General features: G+C 32.5%; 1 protein-coding gene across 1 annotated transcript in view; it reads right to left on the reverse strand.

The window, feature by feature from the left end:
- Positions 1-24,080, reverse strand: part of LOC124635557 (transcription factor Sox-5) — a 282,618-nt gene that overhangs the window by 170,504 nt on the left and 88,034 nt on the right. Inside the window, exon 2 of the mRNA XM_047171473.1 lies at positions 10,438-10,495. The gene's annotated coding sequence lies outside the window, so the exon portion shown is untranslated. The remainder of the gene's footprint in view (positions 1-10,437; positions 10,496-24,080) is intronic.

A 24,080-nucleotide genomic window follows, 5' to 3' on the forward strand; every position in this document is an offset into this window, starting at 1 on the left:
CAATTTTCACGTTTATGATACAACTATTTAAATCTGTAGTTAATGTTTATACCTTGATGGGTTACTTGACTGAAATCATGATTAAATCCTGAATAAAAAAATATGTATAAATATGCATGTTTTTATGCTTCACCTTTCTAGAAATAAATTATAAACTAAATAAAAATAAGAAACAGTAATTTCAGCCGCATTGTCTCCAAAAATTATTACGTGTAAAATAATTCCTAATATAATACCTATCGGTAAGTACCTAAATTAAATCCTTAATATCACCACAAAAGATATACACCCACCTCCTCTCTCAAAACACTTTTGTCAAACACTCAAAACAACCACAACCCAGCCCGTTCACTAAAACGTCTACCAAAAATAGTTGAGACAATAAATATATTTCACGTCACTCACTTGTCACAAATATAACACACGACGAAATGAAGCGAAATATATGTTCATTGTCATAATAATACACACTCTAGCTATAGCCCGCGGTTTCACTCGTCTTCATATGGAACTAGGTACTTCCCGAATACAGAAACCTATAGAGTTGAACTAAACCATCTTTATGATACTTAACAGTCGTTACAGTTTAGTTTAGAAACCAGTAAGTCTGACAACCAGTCTTACCTAGGGGTGCCTGGGTAACTGGGTTGAGAAGTTCAGATAGGCAGTTACTCCTTGTAAAGCACTGGTACTCAGCTGCATTCAGTTCGACTAGAAGCCGGCCCCAACATAGTTGGGAAAAAGACGCAGATGATGCTACCTGTACCTATTCAAACTTAATTTCATCTCCATTTTTTTTAGTGTAAAAGTGTAACGAACAGACAAATTCTTTTAGCGTTTATAATATTAGTGAATATGACAGTCAAAAACAGTCTTAATACAGTCCTGAAATAAATCTGAAAGCTTCACTGAATTGGATATGTTCGGTGTCGGGTTGCTTAAGCAAATAAATTTTAGTTACATTATTATGATTTTAAACAAAGGGAAAGTGTTTCTTTATGATTAGACACCAGTGTTAAAGTAACAGATTTAAAATTAAATAAAGGGAACGTTAGTGAATGAATTCCTGAACGTGGATTTTTGTGACTAAATTGTATTTCATTGAACATCCTTGGCAGTCGTTACGGGTAGTCGGAAGCCAGTAAGTCTGACACCAGTCTAACCAAGGGGTATCGGGTTGCCCGGGTAACTGGGTTGAGGAGGTCAGATAGACAGTCGCACCCCAGCTATCTATAGGAAAAAGCTTAGCAGATGATGATGATATGACATTATATTTAATTCCAACTTACTTTAAGGTGATAAGAATACATAAGAACCTAACCACTTAATTACAAAAAAAAATATCACCACTGTACAGTCCACCATACAAAAATATACTAACAACACTGTACCTACAACCATTGAGCACTTAATTGGTGAGTACATATGCAAATACCTTCGTAATGAAGCTCGTTGACAAATCAACGTCTTTTTCTTCTAAACTTAAAGCTTCATGTGAATTTAGATATCCTTGCTAAAGGCAGTACTCAATAGGTACCTGCCTAGGTACCTAGGTACGTACCTATAGGGGTATGGTGTGCGCTCGCGCAGTCTAGACCCCCGTGGCGCGCGCATCTTGATGCGGCTAACGAGCGCCCGAACAATGTCTCTATTAGCTTATTCTGGAGTTTTAGATCAGGACAGGAGAAACTGTGGAGTTGCTTGTCCTTTTTTTGGGAAAAAAATTTGAGTGTGACTTATGTTTTTTTATGAAAATGAGTTTTAGCAACTTGAAATCTTATTGACATTACAACAGTATTTTCTTTATATTCTTAAACTATTTAGGTCTTCCTTGAAAATAATATTAATTAATCATACATATTTATAATAACTATATTCCAAAGCCTCTTATATACCTATTATTTTTTAATATCTCTAATTATAATACAAAAGAATAAGGTAGATAAAATACCTTACCTTGCTCGATAATTATCCTTATTATAAAGGAAAAATACTTATGAATAAAAAAGACAATACTAATCGTGCTCCTAAGAAGTTATAAAAACAGGTACCTAGATATTTATTTATGAGTCACTGCATATGTTATCACACATTTAAACTTAATACTATGAAGTCATCAACATTGTTTACTATTCACAATAGTTATTAATAAGAAACGAATGATTCTCATCTGCATCACGCATTTATTCTTAAGAAACTGGAATTTTAATAGGATTTTCCTTCACCATTATATTCTATCATATTAACACTACCTATTATTATTTTAATACGTAGTATTTTTAATGAGTGGCTTTATGTTATTGATAATCTTTATAATAAATTATTTAAATGTTTATTTCTGCCATCTTATGTTTCTTATTGCCTAGAAATTTAACACAGTAGTACCTACCTAGATAATTGCATTATATTAAATAAGGTTCTACTTACTTTAGTTGGTATATTTCTTTTTCGAAAATTCAATAAAAATTACCAAATATAAAAATATATATAAAATTCGACTCCACAGATTTTTCTGTCCGTCGAAACAAGACTCGATCCCCTTACTCCACTATGCAAATAAAGTTAGTAGCAAAAACAAAGCGAAACACGGTAATTACACTTGGTGGAAAATTAACTGACATCGATACCGCGTACATGCTCTGGCCTGCACGGTATGGACGTAATGAGTCTAGATATCGGGCCTTAGTGCACGCCACGGGCCAGTGTATTTAGAGAAACCCTTTTTTTTTGCACTGAAGTACATTTTAATGAGAACAATTAAACGATTTTAGTTGCGAGCTGTGTTAGAAGTTTTTCGTAATACAATTCAGATAATAAGTTGCATGTATTGAGAATATTATAGCTCTGTTCTGGTGGGCACAATTTTATTTATGATAAAAGAAACTCTTAAATAAACCTCAAGGGAGCAAGTCACAAAAAATGCAGTCTATTTTCGGCTGCCATTTATAAAATAAAGAAACACGATCTTTTCTGCATTTGAGGGTTAAGTTAACCCTGGGATCGCCACATAAATCTGCTGCAAAAGGGTTGTAAATCCAACCAACCCCTTCCAAGAGTAGTGATGGACGACCACCAGCGTAATTTGACCTCCCACCCCTCTCTTACTTCGAAAGAATATGAAGTCAAAAGGGAAAATTTCATGCAGGAAGAGGGGTCAACGATTTCTGGTCGATATGTATAAATACGAATAAAAATTTCAAGGCGATCCGAAGATATGTTTCGTTTCACCCTTTCTAGTCTATTTTGTAAATTGATATTGGTTTTTGGGAGCGTTTATCTTTTGGAGTGTAAAATTTTAATTTGGTTTCTGAATAATTACCTTTATGGGACTCTTGTAAAATACTTGTCAGTTAAATATACTTTAAATAGGTAGTTAGGTAGGATACATATATTTATGTACCTGGTAGCTACCTACCTATTTGTCTGTTACTTTCTTAAAAAAATATTTTGTAATCAATTTTACAAAAAAAAAATCTAAAACAATGTAGGTACGAAAAGTTAAAAGAAAAAATCTAATATCGCTAAAAAAAACTAAATACAAAAAATATTTTTTAATCTCAGCAACACAAACACAAAATTCGGAACTAGCAACACAAAAAAATACAAACAAATATTTCAATCCAATCGGTTTCTATTCCCTTGCCCGAGGGCTATTTTTTACTATTTTTTAGAGTTCCGCAGGTGGAAACACGGCTCGCCATTAAGGTATTGACGCGGGTAGCCCGTTCCTTTACGGAACCCGCAATAATTCACAAAGAAAGCCTACCGACTGTACGGGAGCTGTATTTGGTCATAGAGTAGCTGAAACACAGAGAAGACATCGGAGAATTTTTATTACCTAAATATTACCTTTTGTATAGCCGTATAAAAATATTTTATGGAATTGTTTTCTCTTTTTAGATAAACGTTGGAAGAGGTAGCTAGTAAATAAATATGCTAGCATGTCCTTAGAAAATATTGTGCAATTTTTTACAACTCAACAGTGCAGTTTTTAGAAAAACTTTAGAAAATAGAATCGTAAATTTCACTTATCAGGAGATCGATATCTTGTGCTTTTTTCATACCTGATTTATAACAAAAGTCTATGAATAAGTTTTTATTATTTCTATTCAACTTGATTTTCGATATAAAACAAGACAAATATTTTGCTAAGTTATGATCGACATAAGGAAATAAATTGCCGTGATTTATAAATTTTGTTGAATCTGATTTTGTAAAATATTTGAACGGGACTGGAATAAATTAGAATATAATTTGATTAAAATCAAAATCAAAATCTTTTTATTTCACATAGGCCTTTGCAGGCACCTATGAAACGTCACATTAGTTGCACGGTTCCAAAAAGTTGGTCTCATGGAGAAGAGCCGGCAAGAAACTCCATAGCCGGCAAGAAACTCCATTAGGTACAAGTATTGTGAATATTTTCTGAAAAACACCTTAACCAGTATTTTTTTATGAACAAGTGGAAAAACTTAAAAAATACTGTATAATAAGAATACGTATTTTCTACAATACCTAACAGAAAATATTACATTTCATAACTTCCTATCTCTGTTCTCTCTATCTTCTACCTACTCTGTGGGCATCAAAGACGCCGGCAGTTGGCATAATTCAGCGCATATAGTATGCACTGATCGGCATTTTATCGGCGACGTCGGGGTTCGACGCTAGTTTATGTAACCGATATTCTCTATTGAGACGTTTTGCAATATGTTGCTTTGTTAGTACTACTGTGTATTGCTTTATTTTGTAATTATTGAACATCGTTTTTTTGTTTTTTTCAGTTTAAAGCTCGCTATTGTTTTGTTGAAGCGAGTTACGAGTGTGTGTAGGTATTAAGTAAGAGTTCTTTCCCACGATTATATGCGGCATGGGTATCGATTATTCGATTTTGTTTTAGTTTCTGAACACCATGATATGACTGAATCCTAAGCCAGAGTTTGTGGTACAAAATTATCTTTACATTTTACACATTAGTACAAAATAAAACTAATTCTTTAAAATATTATAATTCAATTTATAAAACGACCGGTTCATTTATTACTTATATTATAATGATAATAATATATTTTCCCTTTCTTTCGTAAATATTTTAATTTGACAAGCATGAAAAACAAATAGTTTTATTTTGTCATACCGCCTAGGATCACAAAATATGTTTGACGTCAAAGTTATAATAATAGGAAAATTTACTACATTAAAAAGCAGTAAAATACGTCGCGTACACAAATATAAAAACGTAGGCAGGTATCATAAAAATATTATATTAAGTGTTCGAAATCTAATACTTTTTGAAATGGCCCTATTATGCTTGCTAATTATTAATATTTATGATGATACTAAATTATGTAGTATGTAGACAAGATTTTTATGAAGCGTTTACTTTATGTTAATTTTGTATTATTTTATAAAGTCTAGTGCACATTTAGTAGACTTCTAATATTTTGTAATAGTAGGTACTGGTTTATCACATTTTTATAGATTTCGTGGCATCATAAGACAGACAACCAAATACAAAATTAGCAAACAAAGAAACAAAATGTATTAATTTTTTGTCAAAAGCTTAAAATTCAAAATGTATCGTCAAATGAATTCTGATCATAATAATTTGGTCATTTAATCAGGCATTAAATATACCGTAACATCAAACTGTCAATAGCATACAAAATAAAAATCATCCTCCGAGCCTTTTTCCCAAACTATGTTGGGGTCGGCTTCCAGTCTAACCGGATTCAGCTGAGTACCAGTGCTTTACAAGAAGCGACTGCCTATCTGACCTCCTCAACCCAGTTACCCGGGCAACCCGATACCCCTTGGTTAGACTGGTGTCAGACTTACTGGCTTTCTGACTACCCGTAACGACTGCCAAGGATGTTCAATGACAGCCGGGACCTACAGTTTAACGTGCCATCCGAAACACAGTCATTGGTGTCTAAGATATACTTAGAAAGTACATACAAACTTAGAAAAGTTGCATTGGTACTTGCCTGACCTGGAATTGAACCCGCGCCCTCATACTCGAGAGGTTGGTTCTTTTGCCCACTAGGCCACCACGACTTTTATATATACAAAATAAAAAATATTTTAATATTTATACAAAAAAAAAAACCGATCCATTGTTGAATGGTCTCTAAGCTGTGGCTAAACAATTCTCCGTTAGATTGATCTAAATGATCAATTAACATAGTTATAGTTTTTTAAAATAATAATATTGTTTTAGAATCTTTGCATTTTCAGCTCAAAATAGTGTTATGATTACTGGTTTAATATCTATTATAGTTAAAATAAAATTATATATTTTCTGAATTCTTTCATTTCTTAGGATGACATTGTCTATGGTACTGCAGTTTAAAAGAGGTTAAGACCTTCCAAACGACCTTCATAATATAATGGAGTGCATAAAAGTATAATGCAGTGCATAATATAAAATTAACTCTTAAATCAGTGAAATAGTGACAAGCATACATTTTTATAAAAGATGGCATAACACGATATTTTTGACCTACAAAACATAATCTTCCGTGGGAAAAATTATAAGTTAATAAACAAACTACAAACTAAGTTGGTGTCATCCGGAAACTTAGAACATTAACAGCATTAAAAACCTGTCATTGTATATCATTGGGACTACAATTATTTATTGAGATTCTCACATTAATATATTATTAACGCGGCTACCATTATATTCCTAACTTTCTTTTTACAATAATTTTAGAAAAAAAGAAAAAAAGCTATTTCGCCCACTTTTAAGCAGTGTTTCAAAATCAATGTAATTTTCGATTGTTTAAAAAAAATACACGACATACACAAAACATGACCATATTTAACACTATAATCTAAAAAAAAAAAATCATTACGCAACCAATTTATCACTTTACCACGCGAATAACATTTAACCCTTTTACCGCGACAACAAAACAAAAGTGGCTATAAATTAAAAAAAAGAAACAACCGGCTACTTAACCCTACGATTCGGAAAGCCGATGTAAAAGCCGCTTGGACACCACTCGTAAATTTATGAAGTCGAAACACGATTATGTTAATACAACTTGTACGTTCGACATATTTGTGATTTTCTCACGAATACGGCGACATTTGGTCTGCCTATAATGTCGATGAACTCGGTGAAATTTTGTCGTTGGGCTTTTAGAATAGACACCTTATTTTTAATGATTCGATTTTTAACGATTTTGTAGTTGTCTTTTGTTTCGTGCGAACATGTATGTTGACAGTTGCAAAATGTAGATGATGAGTGTAATTATTATTGCTTGTTTTTATAGTACACTGTTGATTGATTTAAGAGTTAAAGGAACATGATATTTAAATGTGCTTTTAAAATCTTCTACTTTATTCATATTGAATGCCTACATTTTCTATCGATTATGCTAAACGAAAATCGATATTGTTGTTCTCATCCCAAAAATATCGATACCAAAACAATACTTTTAAATTATTTCTCCAAAGCCATTCCAAAACCTTACGTACGTGAACCCAACTTTTTCTCGAAACTTCAGCTATTTCTCATTGGAGGAAAACCGACACTTTTTTGTAAGTCTGCCATTAGATAGAAAAGCCACAAAGGCGCGTGCGGTGTAGTAATTAGCAAATAGCCAAAGATCGGGAACCGATATCGATACCTTTTTTTTATTTTTCTCTTTCCCCTCACTATTCGGTTAGATCCTTTGGTTTCGGGAAAATGTGTAAATGTGAACGGCGTGTGGATACGATTACAGTTTCCGACTTTTACTGAATAAAGTAGTTGTTTTTCTGTTTGTTTTTATTTACTATATTGATTGGCTGGTTTTCAAGCATCATTTTAACATTTCATTCAGATATTTTTATCAACAAATAACCGCTGATGATGATGAACAAAAACAGTAATGGCAAGTTTCACTGGTTAACTTTTGGTTTCACATATCTTGGATAGCAATATATGGCCGAAATTATAAGCAGACTTTATCCTGCAGATAGCCTTAACTATTAGATAACTAACTGGATCTTAAAAAAATGTTATGACATTCTTTTCACACGAAAAAAAACTTCAACACTAAACTAGTGTTGTCCAGTTATATCGATAATTTGTACACAAAGTTCATAACTGTTCAAGTTAGTACATAGTATAATTCTAAGTACTTCGAACACTAAGTGGGCCGGTTCAGAACTGCTCCATAAAGTAGGAGCTAGGAGGTTCAAAGGGCACAGTTATGCTTAAGTAGTGATAGGTTCTTAGCCCATGAACTCTTTAGTCGGCCATTTTCTTTACTAGTGATGCCGTAAATGGTGGTTTAAGAATAGTTTGAGGTTAAGATTATATGGGATTAGAGGCAGTATGATTATTGGAATAGGTAATGTAGGGAATTTTATATGTCCTTGTATCTAGAGAGTATATTATGTATCTATTCATAAAGTAATTCTCGTAAAAACAATAGGAACAGCCCAGATTCCAAGGCTGTCAGATATTTATTGTAGTGTATTGAAGAACCGTTTTTTATAATTTGTTATGAGAAATCATAAATATGAAAATTACACTACTTATCAAAAAAATTACAGTCAGAGACAGCAATGTAACATACACAAATAATTTTACCTCTTATAATTATTCTAAGCGTCTTTTTCCTTATTGTATTTCTAGCATGGAACCTCGTATTGATATTGATAGATGAGATTCGAGAGATCGAGAGAGGCCTTAAAGTAAGTCAGTCGTGCAGAATTAATTCAACGTGAAACTATAAAATATAACAGTCTTAATTTATATCGTTTTTATAACAATTAAACGATATTTAATTGCAGATAGAGCATGTAACCTTAAATAATGTACGGTTGACCTCACGATATTGCAATTTTTAAGAAAAGTTCGTGTCTGTTTTATGAAAGTTGATTGAAAAGGCCATATTTATAATATTTTTTTAATTGTAATATTTACCTTTCCTCTGAAAGCTTAATTTTACTTTTTAGTTCAAATGTCAAAAAATACTCATATTTAACGAATACAATCACACAATTCTAAACCGCAGTTAATTTAATTAACAACATTTATTTTAAAAATAATTATCGATATACAGATATCACATCACTAAGTATCGTAAATATCTTATTAAAGCGTAACATCACTACGTTATTAGGTTAGTGGTCTATTACCAATTTAATTTGAATCCCTATTTCTAAATTTTCTTCCATGAGACCAGCTCCTCTAAACTGGTAGATAAGATCGATAAAAAAATAAGAACTAAGAAATGGGCAGATCGCAATCAATTTTATTGTTAGATCTGTGGTCAAGCACGAATACTAGATGAAATAAAATAAATGATTATTCTATTATAATTTTAACCCAGATAAAAGAATTTACGATAAAAATATTAGAAAATAAACAACAAATAATTAAATTTAAATACCTTAATAATATTTAAATTTGTCATTAGTGAAGCCTATCTTTATCTAAAATTGTTTATTTTTTATTTATTTATCGAGTCGGATTTTTTAAGCATGAGTCACAAGCGATTTTATTTATTAATTTATTTTAAAAAAATCATGTCCTTTCTCCTAAACAATATGATTTTAAAATGCAAGCATGCATGGAATTTAGCTTAGATAAGGAAACTAGTTTTCTAGATTAGAATTCCATTCTTAGCCTTTGGATTTACAAAACCTAACGGTAGCGTGTATCAGTCATAACTGTTGTTTTTTTTATATAATTATTTTACCTCTAATAGGTCATCGGAGGCCGATTGAAACAGAAACATAGATCATTTAGTAGGTGATTTAATTGTCATGGATACATTATTCTTAGCAGGGAATTATAATTAATATTTTACTTGATTCTAAAAAAATATAGAAAAATGTTTTAACAACGCTACTAAAACAGTTGTTTTTCAAAAAATAAAAGTTCAATTTCTTTTGTTTTCCTTTTAAAAGAAACTTATATCAAATACAGATCAAGAGCCACAAAGAAACCTAAAAATACAAGCATGAATGGAGTCTAAGTATGTCTTAAAACTAGTTACCCAGATCGAACTTCTATTCTTATTCCACGGACCTCTAAAGCTAACGGTAGGGATACAATCAGAACTATTTATTTTATTCAATGAACGGGTTTTATGTTTTTATAGTCCATTAACGAAGTGATTGTTAGATTTATATTTAGTTGCCGTGTTTTTGTGTGGAGCAACAATTCATTAATTTATTAACGGCAATCAACGAACAAATGGTAGGATTCGAATAATTTTCTTAATTTTTTGAGTAAATTGGCAGGCGCCATAAAGGAGAGGTAAATTCCATAGATGAATGAAAAATACGTTATACTTACCTACATTTTCACACACACTATTCAATCGACATATCCAGCTAGCTTAGAAAATTCCTATAGTCATTGAAAATTCCTATAGAATGTATATTAGGTAATGTACAATGCACACTTTTTGCTGTATAAAGTAAACTTACCTTTTTCTAACTCATCCCGAAGATCTTGAAATGATGTTCACTTCGCGATTTTAAGTATCTGAAATGAAAAAATAGTATTGTTACAATCGTCGAGTGGTATACAATTTTAATTAAAGAGACTGACCCCCAAACTCAGAGACATAAGTCATTCCATAAGCTAAGCGTCCACTTGTCGGTATCGTACGCAACGGACGTATCGCACGCAACGGATCGTAGTATAGTAGTATTTATATAGAAACTCAAACAAGTGCGTCCACCTGTCCGCATCGTACGCATCGCACATCTTGTGGCTACTACTATGACTAGTGGACGCTTAGCTTTAGTGACGGATTCTCATAAAAAATCTGCACTAAGGAACGGCTTTTAAGAAAGCCGCACCACAGTTTTTTTCCTATAGATTTTCTGAATAACAAAATCAGTAGGTACCTATCTACCACCGTATCTAAAAACAAAACAGTCTGACCATAAAATACATTAGTTACACAAGTTCTCAATGAAATCATTGTTTTTATAAACAATCTTTGTAATTGGTACATCCAATATTTAACTGACCAATCACTGAAGTTTGGCGACTAAACCGTGAAAATTGTGATGTTTCGCATACCGTCGTAAATTCTTTTACCTACGTTGTAAACAAATAGGAATATTACATGGGTTTCGTAATGTACAAATTCTGGTTCTCCTTGGAAAAAGCGTCCAAGTAAGGTACTCAAGAAGAGAAGTCGTACCTACCTATGTTTCATCTCTATGGCATCTTATATCTAGTGTCTTTTCCTACACAAAAATCATTACTTAAAAAAAATTCGTCAGTAAGGGCGTTTTTTTGTTAGTACATGAAGCGTCTTATCTATGTACCTATTACCTGATAGATACAACAGCCTCATACTTACATAACTAAATATCATTCCTATGAAGGGTGAAAAGAGAAAAGCATCATCAAATCTCACTGCACAACACTCCAACAATCTGAGTGCGTAACAAGCTCAAAGTACTCGTACACAGCAATCTTCTATCATCGAATCACAAAAAGCAACATTTAAATCGCGGACCAATCACTCAAGCTATCCTTTGAGATGCACCGTGTGAATTCTGATCGAGCCGCAGTTGGCGCAATCGATTCGTACGACGATAATTTTAAAAAGTGATTTTGAAAAAATGTAAGAACAAAAGTGCCGCTCCTCTTTCGAAATTCGCAGATTACCGCGGCATCTGATAAACCAATAGTCATGTAGTCATGCAGGTGTAGATTGGCCGTTGATTAGTTTATTTTTTTATTTATAATTGGTTGTTTATACTGGTTTTGCTTAAGTCGTCTTGTCTACATTTTGGGTGGTAGTGATAGTATCGGCGTTAAATTTTGGGTGATGTGTTGGAATTCATTTCTTAACTGGACTCTTCAAAAAATTTGAAAACTTGATTCAAAAGCTTCAGTATACTCAAGACAACAATCTTTAAATACAAACCAACATTATATATCACCCGAGCTACATTTCTAATTAAAACAAAACAAACTATTCCACCAAAAAAAAACTCATTTAGCGATGCCGATCTCAGTAAACCGCGTACTTTTTGCTCAAAATTAATCACCAAGCATGTTTACAAATTCCGTCATTCACTCAAACGTTATCAGGCCCAAAAAAGGCCCTCCGGCGACACAACGAAAACATTTAAATAATTACGAATATCTCGGGGCCAATTAAAGGCGTCCCACGCCAATGCGTTTCGAGCTGACTACAGGAGACAAAGTGTCGAGATGAAAGGCACCGCGGCCGATTGTCGCGGCATTGTATCCTCCGTCGTTAGTCCGGCATTATCGTATCAAGATTTATTTTAACGATTAAGTTTGTGGGCCAAGTTTGAAGTGAAAAGCGTTTTGACATGGTCTTATATTTAAAATACAAATAAATTGCCAGTATGGTGACTTTAATTGAAGAGTAAAATGGACTTTCTTAAACCACACCTACAAATAATACCAGTTGTTTCTTATGGTTATACCCTCGTCCTGAAAGAACTATTACCCCACATTTGGATAGTTTTCTTCCAAGTTTGTTCGGTAGTTTTCATGCTATCATACACTTTCTTTCACAGACAGACACGTCCAGACCTCTCTCGTTTATGATATTAGTGAGATATGATTCCTGGAATTCAATCTAGATAACATTTAGATAGCATTTTTTAAAGCAATACAGATGTATCTAAAAACGATATTTAACAGGAACTATTTACCCATTGCTTCAAAAATGAAGCGAAAATTCTTACCGCTATCGCTTATGACTTGGTATGACCACAAAATCAACGATTAACGCTTATAGCCTCAGTCATTAAGCCACAATTGGGCTGTGTGCACCTTCACAATTATAGAACGACCGGCCATTGTCTTACATGAAACAATATGCCTATTTTGTACCAGTTGGCTATTTCAATGGAAATAATTCCGATTGAAATCAAGGATCACCAGATTTATGCTGAAATTATAATTGTTGGGCGATTAATCGCGGTGGATTAATTAAAAGTTTTGTCGTAAATAATTCGAAGTGGCCTTGTGGTATTGTATGTTATGTATAGTTTTAATCTGTTGCTCTAGGTAAATAATAGTAATTATTTTTAAGGTGTACCAAAATGGTTCTACATTCCAAATATACAAAATGAGATAAACGTTGGATCTACGGAAACATGACCATTGATAACGGCCTTTATTGATAAAGGCTGTTTTTTTGTCTATCACTCTATTTTATAATCAAAAATTAAATGTTATTGCGATGCGAAGAGAAAATGGTCAAGTTAACGATATGGCCAACCGGTAAAATATTAAATCGTGATGCCACCAATCCGAACAATGTGCAATGTAGGTTACCAAAATACAAACTACCCCATAATATTCCATCAAAAACCGATACAGTACATTTTATTACCAATGGCTTTCTTTAAAATTGAACCATTACTTCGTCATTCGTTCTGTCACTGACTTATAGCACCATTGTCTCTTATAAGGAACAATATTTCACGATACAACATAGCAAATTGCTTCATTTATAACGGAAAGGTACCAAATAAGTACCATGGTACCCTTTGATGGTAAACCAAGTATTTGGGTTAAAAGGTATTGTAAAATTTTATTTGTGTGCCATGATTTTTAATGAACATTTTTCAAGGTCTTCATTGTTGCTTTCGAGTATTATTTATAATGTTTTTTGATTTTAAACTTTTATTTCTGAGTGTTTTGTATGTATTGAACGGAACCCTTGACTTTTTTTTTTAACGACGTCAAAAATCATCAAATGACCCCTCACGCTGTGGGTTAGCAGCGGTGAGGGAGTGTCAGACTCTTACTGACTAAAAACCGTCGTGTTCCGTCATAGGCCTTTTATGTACCAGGGCCGCGGTATCTCTTTCGAACAACCCTTAACTTCAGATCACCTCGCAGTTACCACCACTTACCTAAGTAACTGTACTTATTTAAATTCTTCTTAATCTAGGTACCTAAGCGTAAAAGGATATGTCACCTGTTACTTTGTCAGATGAAGTAAATAAAAAAATAACTAAATAAATCTTTTCTCTATTCCAGAAAAATCACCGAAATTAAATTCTCCTAACTTTCACGTTCCACGAATTGTCGATACATCCCCAAAATCAAACATGCATATAAAAAAAAGCAACCCAACTACGAACAGGTTCCCCGAAACATGGTAGCAAAATCAGATTTTTCCATTGATGGGAACTTTCAAAAATCTATTTCCTGTCTGGACAGTTTTCCGGTTCGCACACCCTCTTATTATCCTGGAAGCTATTATGTAGCTAAACGGAGGGTGAAAACTGGATTGTTTTTGACGAATTTTACACCTACGGCTCGCTTTGGAAAACTTTGTAGTAACTGTATTTCTGCATCTGCTAGTCATATTATAATTAAGAGGAGATATTTTTTGTTTGTTTGTTTGGACTCTGCAGGCTCCGAAACTACAGATATAATTTGAAAAATTATTTCACTGTTGGGAAGCTACACTATAACAGCGTAACATAGGCTAAATTCTATCTGCATAGGCGAAGAACTTCCTCCAAAACGCGAGTAAATCCCCAAGAAAGCAGCTACTCAATTATAATACAACATAGTTGAAATATATTCCGTAGTTACCGTTGTTATGAGTGTCAAATACCAAATCTAGATATCTAATTACAAAGAAATAAAACGAAAATCAAAGTACAACACAGGTAATTGGACTCATTATAGCAATAAAGACGACTTCAAAGAACTTTTATGTCCTAATAAAAGCATGTACAACCTTATTCTAAAGAAACCCCGCTAAGTAACATGTACGTGTATTTCCCGACCCACATTTAAAGCAACTAAATAAGCTCGTTAAAACAAAACTTTACATAATAGAACTTAAAAGTTAAACTATTCTTTTAAAGTTTTCATTATAATCGAGTAACAAGCAATTACTTGGACTTATATTAGTTTCAAAGCGTCGCGTATAGATTTTTTCCGTTGCCACCCGTTGACACAACAGTATAAGTGAGAAACACGACAAATAATAGGACATTATGCCATATGACGACCCTTTTTAACGCCCAATTTAAATGTAACCTCGAACATCCCAATACTAAACAAATATATACCGAGAATTTTTGATTCCAATGGTTCATCTTATACTGGTCACAAAATGACATTAAACAAATGAATAATAAATGCTGTCTATAGGGGGCTTAATTAAATAATTTCTTTAGTTTACATACGCAATCAGATGAGTAGTTTAACATACAAATTGTTCTAACTAATGGTTATAGTTTTGAGGTATGGTGGCCGGTGTCATATGAAATCCGATAGCGACATTAATGAGTAAAAAGTATTTTGAAGTTATAATATTGAATTTTGAATGAGATACTTAAAAATGGTTATGGTAATTATGGTTTTGGTCCTTCGTATTTTAACGAATAACAGAGTCAAGATGATGAATTATGTTAATCATTACTGTTTTACGAAATTAAGGTTAACAATATGGTCAGCTATAGATAAAGACATTGAAAATCAGCAGCACAAAAAATATTCGACTTTTGGAAAGCACAATCGTAATAGTTTTTCATTATCTTCATATTCATATTGTATCATTACACATTCCCAATACAAGATTAGTTGATCCCTATTTTTACGAAGAAACGAAATTCATTGAACTTTAAATCCTCTAGGAATTAATCTTTAACCCCAATCACAAAGACCATTATGTTCTCAATATTCTCTCCTCGTTACAATAAATGCAGTATGTTTTATGTTCTACTGATGAAAGCGACACTTTATCACAAATGTGTTTAATCCTATGTAAATTGGGTGTAAACTTTAAATAAACTATTGTCAAAGAATAATTTATTATAGTCTTAAAATTTTATTGTTTGATTCTAAATTGTGTTTTAAAAATATGGACTGTTAGAAATCATTTGTTTTGGAACTGGTTTAGAGTAGAGAGTGGTCCTATAGTAAAATAAAAAATTATTTTGTACTTCAAGAAGTTTGTACATAGTTTACTTTTTTATGTGAAAATATAAATTATTGTGTATATTGATAAGTAGCTAAATAACAAAAAAATTTAGATGTATTCAAAATGGGGCTATCTTCAAGATTTTCTCGTCAATATATAAAAAAGTGTCAAATTAACATTATTAAAGAAAATTACAAACGAAAGACACAAATTAATATTTTTATATGTTATGACACTCGTAAAACTAAAAATTACAACATAAACCAAATGCATAATTATGCACCATCTTCCCAACACAGTTGTAAATTAACTTGAAGTTTATCAAGCGGTTTAAAATTAACCTATCCTCGGTTATACAACAAGTTTAGGTTTAACCATTATTAATTTTAATTAATTTATTAATACTTATATAGTAAAAATATGATGTGGCTACTTAAATGTCGGTAGGTTAGTGGCTAATATATTGCTAAATGATGGTACATTAAAGTTTGTGATGCTGAGGCACCCACTGTTTTATGACAACAAACGGCGTTTTGACCGCTTTTGGAAATGGTAGCAGAATTATAATTTGATAGTAAATAGGCAGTTCTGTAGTAGGTTGGTAGGCGGGACTGTAATAATTTATCTCGATTTATGAGATGGGATTTCGCACCTAGTTGCGCGAAAGTCGAGATTAATCGAGTAAAAGTACTGCTAGTTTTCATATATTTTTTAAATATTGGTTAATACACTCTAATATAGCAAAAAATGATGTTAATTCATTTTGGAAAAAGTAAACTGTTTAACACATTTCAAAAATTAAAATTCATTCGCCTTAACAACAAAAACATTTTGAATTTTAATTCTATCATATCATAAAATAGGCTTCAATCTCAAATTGGACTTTGAAAACCCAATACAGGTTTCTTCAAAGCCTACATTATAAAGCCTGCATGACAACAAGTCTACCTCTAGATCTAGTTTCCAACACAGCAAAATTCAATGATGACTCACACCTTTCTAATCAACATCATCACACAAATATGCAACAAAAAACAAAAAACTTAAAACATCAACAATATTAATAGCTCAACACTGACTTTTTAAATGACAAATTAATACTTATCGGAACCGAAACGGCCGAAAATCAATTCTTTGTGGGTCACTGATCTACGGCTATCGGAGGTCATAGAGCTATGCATATATAAATTTTTAAGTAGCAAACACTCGAAAAGTTTTCTCGACACAAACAAGTTTTTTTCTAAACTTATCATAGCTCTTATTGTCTTGACAATAGGGGTTATTTTTCAGTGTTTTGTAATGATTGTAGTGTGGTCGTAACATGGTTATAGGTAGACAGACGGGCGCGGAATGAGTTTGTGAATATTTCAAATGCAATCTTAAGTCGTTGCCCACTATAGGTTCTATTGTTCTCGCAGGTTGTTTTGTGAGTAACGTGCTCTACTCAGATGAGAAGAATATTTTTTATTATGATTTTTACCCATTGGAGGTAAAAAGTAGGTAGTAACTTTTAAGGTGATATTTATTTGTAATGGAATTATTAGCATTATTAATTAACTTATCTGTTAAAAAACCTGCTTAAATTAATTTCAATTTTATGTTCAAGATTTTGTATTTAGATCTTTGGTATATTATCTAGAAACAACTTTTACATTTAACAAACAAACAAAATATCATCAAAATCGAACAATTAAAATTACAGCTCACGACCAAATAATTTTATTAACAACCAACATTAGAACCAACCCAAGACTTCCTACAGCAACAAATAAATATCTCACGACAATACCTACGTGGATAAAATACATCAACGGCACAAAGGCACGATTTATAAGTCAATGTGTACCCTGCCACGCAATGAACCAGTTGCTATACAATACTTCGAGAGCCATACATAAGCCTGTCAAACATTATCCATGTTTATTTTAACATGATTTGCTTGAAGTCTACCTGCATCTAATCAGCCGTTTAACTCGCGTTTAATTCTGTTTAAATTTTAATCAACAGTCAAACACATAGTCCTTATTACGAAGGTGTAAGGTTGAAAATTGAATGGCAAAGTTGAGTGTTGAATATTAAATTTATCAACGGTGATGGTGTTAATTTTGTATCGATAAAACCTACTGTAAGTTATGGGGTTTAATAGTAATTCTGTTTTTGTAACGAATTGTTTGGTTACAGTTCAGATTACGAAATTGTAAATTATTGTTTACGGTTGCTAGTTAATATATTGTATTGATTATAGTAAAATACATAATTATTTTATTGCTCATTAGTCGATTTCCAGCAGTTTATCTTCGTCCCGTCAGAACTACTGCCTGTATTGAGATAAAATATAGCCTATGTTACTCGGGAAGAGTGTAGCTTTCTAACAGTGAAAGAATTTTTCAAATTTAACAAATAAAAAGATGTTTCTTCTTTTTTACAGAAGTACACCTATACATTATTACATAGTTAGGTACAATTGGCCATACTAAAATACATATTTAATTATGCATTAGGTACCTACAATTTAATAACCACCACTTCGACTAAGAAATATTTTATTACAGTACAAAATTAAAGTAGAGCTACATTCTGACCGTGACAGCCTCCCAAGTCAACAACTTGTCACCGCATTGCGTTGTGGTTTGCGAAAAACAAACAACAATAGAGAGGCTCTCTCCATACAATATCCTTTGTCAACCTTTTTATCAGGCCGACAGAATAGAGATAGGAATGGAGTGATCATTAATCATATATTTTTTTGTTCATGAGTACTTAACATTTTAAAGTCTCATCATTTTGTTTTAAGATGAGAGGTTGTGTTAAATTAATAATTTTGTATTAATCAACATGTTATTTTTAAGTATTTTGTTAAATCACTGGTTTACCTACCAAACGGTTGTTAATAGGCTAGGCAAATGATGATGAACATTACATTTTTTTAGTAATATTTGTGTAGGCTTTAAAGTGTCGGCCAATTTTCAAACTACGCTTTTCTACATGGTCCAGTGATGTTACCAGCAATAAGATATGACGATTTTGACAAGCAATGAATACCCAGTCTAAATACTCGTCACAGTTAAAACAAAGCTTCGATAAACTTGCCAAAATAATAACGCATTTCACATCTTGATTATAAAACGTTTCATACAAAGACTCAGCTGGTTCCATACGGTTGTCAGTTCAAATCAGTGCTAATATAAATACCTTTCGTATACACAAGAGGTTCTAAGTAACCGCAGACAACGGACTAAACAGTCGGCCGACAGTTGGCCCGATGGTATCATTAAAAAAACAAATGAAAACCGAGAATTCAATCAAAGTTTTAAGTAGGTCTGAGAACGGCCAAAAACATAATCCTGTCGTGGTATGATAAAGATAAAAGTCATTTATTCAAAGTAAGCTGAAAAAGGCACATTTTTAAGGTTAGATGTACAAAAGTCACACAAAACGTCTGCCCTTCACCACTTCCTATGTATTTTTGCTGTGGAGAAGTGTGGATAAGCATACTACCATACATCTCTGTACTTATCAAGCGATCGAACAAACTATCGGCCGACTAAAAAGTTTCCAGTATGCAGAAGAGCAAGCGCGTCGATTCATCAATCAACAAACAAATGAATACAGCATTTAACTTATTTTCCTTGTTCGGATAAAGACAATGAATATGATAATAATATCTAAAGAGATATCGTGAGCGATTTGAAAGAGTGATGTCAGAAATAATTTTGACTTTTTTTCTGGGAAACCATCTACAAAATGTCATAAATATTAGGTATTATTCACGGAAATACTAGTGTTACTCATATCTTTTGCAAATTCCTAAGATTACACAAAACATTTTCTTTGAAAATCTCATCCACAAAAGTTGTGCCTAAACGAGTCCAACTTGAAATTACTTATATACTTAAACTTATACTAACGTACAATTATAATTTTTATTTAAACAATTAAACAGTAACTAACTATAAAACAAAACTAACATTACACACTGCATTAAATACATGTCAAGGTTTTAGCATATGTCTATACCGTCTGATGATTTGCATAATCTTTATTTAATTGTTATTCATTGTACTTGTATGAGTACAGTATACTTGTATGAGTCCAGTGCTGTACTTAAATGAGTACGGTATCAATCGAGGTTGATTTCTTATGTGATAGGTAGCCCGTTTATGTTAGTAGTGTAAATTAAGTGCGGTATAATTCTATATGTTATCTGATCTGTTTTATGGATTAAATAGCACTTAATAAATGCTGGTTTAGAACTCGTAATGTGTGTTAGCTTATATAAACTTGTTATTTAATTCATAACTATTCAGACATGCATTATTATTATTTTTAGTTGTTTTTTTTTACCATTCATTCATTTATTTAATCCTTTCTAGCCATGCATATTCATTCCATAGTTTTCTGAATATTTCTAAAAAATAAAGTTAGGTTTAAAATAAATGTGAAACCAATGTCATGTCATTGCTTTTAGTCCACTTCGCTTCAAATCTGGCGCAAGCATTCAAGCTTCGCGAGTGGACGCAAGTGCACATTGTTACCTTTTATTACTTCCAATAACATCGTATAAACACTATGTTACACTGAAGTTTCAACTCTGTGCCAATAAGAATAAGGGCAAGTTTTGAATGACAGGAGTAAAGCACTTACGCTACATTGTACAAATCAATAAAATTCTATCAGCTAATCTCACTGCAATCGATTTGATGCCTTATAGTCTGACTTTAAAGATGATTATTGGACTGTCGCGAGATGCACACTAAATCCCTTTAGAAATAAATCGTATTCCATTGTTGCGAAAAATTGATTTACGTACAACATCTGTTAAAGCGTAGCTGTAATGTTATATTATATTGTTGTTAAACCTATGTTAGTATGTAGGTCGTACACAGGTGCTTAAGTTAAAGTTTTGTAAGTACTGTAATGTTAACTATTGTTTATTACTTAGATAATTCACTGGGAAACACTGTGAATGGTACAACACTGTTTGGAAATAAGATTAAAATCTTTAAGCTCATTTGTGGGTAGGAACTTAATTTTAAGTGCCCATAAGTTTGTTGCGGCCACAATAATAGAAATGAGGGGCTTAAATAATAATGTTGTAATCAAATTGTTTGGTGATTGTTATGTTAATTTTGTGATAAAATTTAATATTATTGTTGGGGAGTGCAAGAGTTACATTCTATCGTATTTATAGTTCTATGCTGCAAAGGGGTTTTCTACTTTCTGCATACCATAGCTGCGTACTAATAACACGGGTAACCGATTTCTTAGAATTTAAATCCTTTGCCTTGCCAGTAAATCTGAAACAGATCATAAGAAACAAACTGACAACTTTTTTTAGATAAAAAACTGAGCAAAATTTTGAATACAAAAAATCTTGAGGAAAACAATAAAAAGTACTTCTCAATACTTTAAAAAATGTTGTTCAATAAAAGATTGGTATGACAAAACCAGTTTTTAAGAAATCAACGTTTATTCCACAACAGTAATATACAGAATACAGTCTCCTTAGCATAATTACATTTTCTTAAGCCCTTATACATGTCATGCTGTATAATCAGAGATACAGAAAATAACATTAGATTAGACCTAGCCTAGTTTACGGACTAACTTGACTTTAGGTTAAGTTGAGATTTTGCTGGGTTAAAGTTATTTTTACCGATAATTTACAATCGATTTTATTGGCCACGATATTAATAGATAAGTTAATAAACAAACTTAATCATTTACCTACCTACAAACATATGTAAATAACAATTAAAAAAAAAAAAAAAAAATTTGCTTATTGCCTTCGGCAGAATCCAGACTGTAGAGAAACTATAGACTTCTAAGCAATATTACTTTCCTAACTATTTACAATCAAAGAAGAAATCTTAACAACAATATATCACCCGTATACTTAACTAACATTCACCTCGCCATTTATCAACAATAATAACTATACTCTCTCATTTAATAACAAATTGTCATATAACAATACAGACTTTTCCTCTCAAATGTCAAAAGCATTGACCAATATGATGAATACTTCTAAAAATCTACGAAACAAATGAACAAAAAATAATTACAACACAACGAGCGATTGTACTATGTATCGATTAATTGGCTTATTTCTATTTGCTCTAAATCCATTGTTTTATGTTAGCAAAGTTCTCGTACATTTCTTTCACTTGGGTCCAAAATTTTGTGGAAAATAAGTAAATTGAAATATACCTTCAAATTCCTTCCGCTAATAGCTGAAAAATTTTTTGTGTATCGTCATCAAAATAAAAGGCCTATGAACCAAATTATTTATTGTTTATTTTGTTAAAGATGTTTTGACGTAGGTATACAACACAACATATAACAATATACGCCAACTATATACTCGCCTATATTTTTGTGCTGTCTGTACTTAATTTTTTTTTTTTGGTGCTCGGGGGAAGGATTTTATGATTTTTAAAGAATTGTTTTTTTCGCTTTAGACTGTTGGGAAGGAATTCGTGGAGCAGATGGGAACAAACCAATTGTACTACGTATCGATTAATTTATCGATTCCCCGTCGTATCGTAGAGGCGACAAGTAATCGATCATGATCGAGAGAGGCGGCGAACTGATCGATTGTTTTATAAGCTGTGAATAAATTAAAAATCGGATTGTTATCGTGGATAATGATGTATAAGGTTGTTTGATGGGGATTTCATGGAATTATTGTTATTGTATCAAGGAGAAAGAAAGGTCTAGTTTATTTGTTTGTATTAGATTTTATAGAGCACACTCTTTTTTATTGTTGATAGCATCATGCAAAATGATGCTCACTTCTTCATCGAATCGAACCGTATGATGAAGTAGGTTGTACCTAATAAATAGACAAGGCAGTCATACAACCTGATATAATAATCTATTATTCCTTCCAAAATAAAAATTTATTCGAGATCTGCCAAATTGCTCGCTATTCCGAGCCGGTCCAAATGGCGTTGTTTCGTCCTTGATAAAAACCGTTTGACGTCATATCGACCTGATTTAAGACATAAAATAGCTTACCAAAAGCTAGTTGAAAGTTACTATACACACATACGTAATCAAACTATATCCAAGTAAGTTGCGTAACATTTTTATAGGTGTAACAACAAATCTTCTTTGCAATTTCGCAAGTAACTACTTAAATCGTTCTCACCGTTTCACAAGATTCAATATTAACTTTTAATTAGACAACTGTTAAGCTCAGTAAATCAAATGTATCGTAAACTATTTCGTCTATTATAAAATGTTGCTGTATGTTATATTATGCTTGTATAATTACCATATGTATTAACTAATTATTGCGTAGTCAAAGTAAATAAAGTTGAGAAGTGCTAGCCATCTCGCGAACTTATTTCGTTCAATTGATTGACTTGGAGTGTTAGAGCTGGTTCACACTGCGCGTTGCGTCGTCGGAACGCAAATATTTTGACGCACGCCACACAGGCCTTATCACGTTACTACGACTCAGTCTTAACGTTCCATCGACTCAGCGACGATGCACAGTCGCAGCAAGCATTTGGTCAAAACATTGCATTCAGTCTTTCAACGCACAAACAACTCAATGCTGTCGTTTTGACGTCGCAAAGAGTAAAACCCCTCCCACTTCGTTTTGGTTATGGGTATAAAAAAACGCAGCAAAACAGCTGCGTCGACGCAACGCGCCGTGTGGACTGGCTTTTACAATTATGTATAGTGGGTGTGTTTCTCTTATTCCGAGTGACCGTGATAAGTTCGTGAACAGGTGCACAACTTGAAGGATTATTATACTATAGACTGCTTGTGTAATCTTCGTTGTCGTAAAACTATCAGTGACGTAAAGGAGTCACATGTTGAATAAAGAATTCAATACCATTCTAAGAAGCGCTGAAGACGTTTGATGATGAACTAGGTACATCGATATGAGTCAAGCCACTCTGCCACTCTGCTGATCAAGAGGCCTAGAAGACTATGTTGGTGAGACACCATTATCACGACCCTCAGTCAAAAGGAATCAAGAAAGAAGAAGATTAGAATATCCAGAATATAGAATATCTAGAGTTAAGTGGAGGAAGTCGGATTTCCCATCAATTTCTGCATATCTGGGGAAATCTTTACATAAAGTACACGGATACCTAACAATCTACCTAAGTAGGTTATTCTAATGTTACAACTATCAAAATCAATATATTATTAGTC

This window comes from Helicoverpa zea, chromosome 13, assembly GCF_022581195.2.
Source record: "Helicoverpa zea isolate HzStark_Cry1AcR chromosome 13, ilHelZeax1.1, whole genome shotgun sequence".
Lineage (NCBI taxonomy): Eukaryota > Metazoa > Arthropoda > Insecta > Lepidoptera > Noctuidae > Helicoverpa > Helicoverpa zea.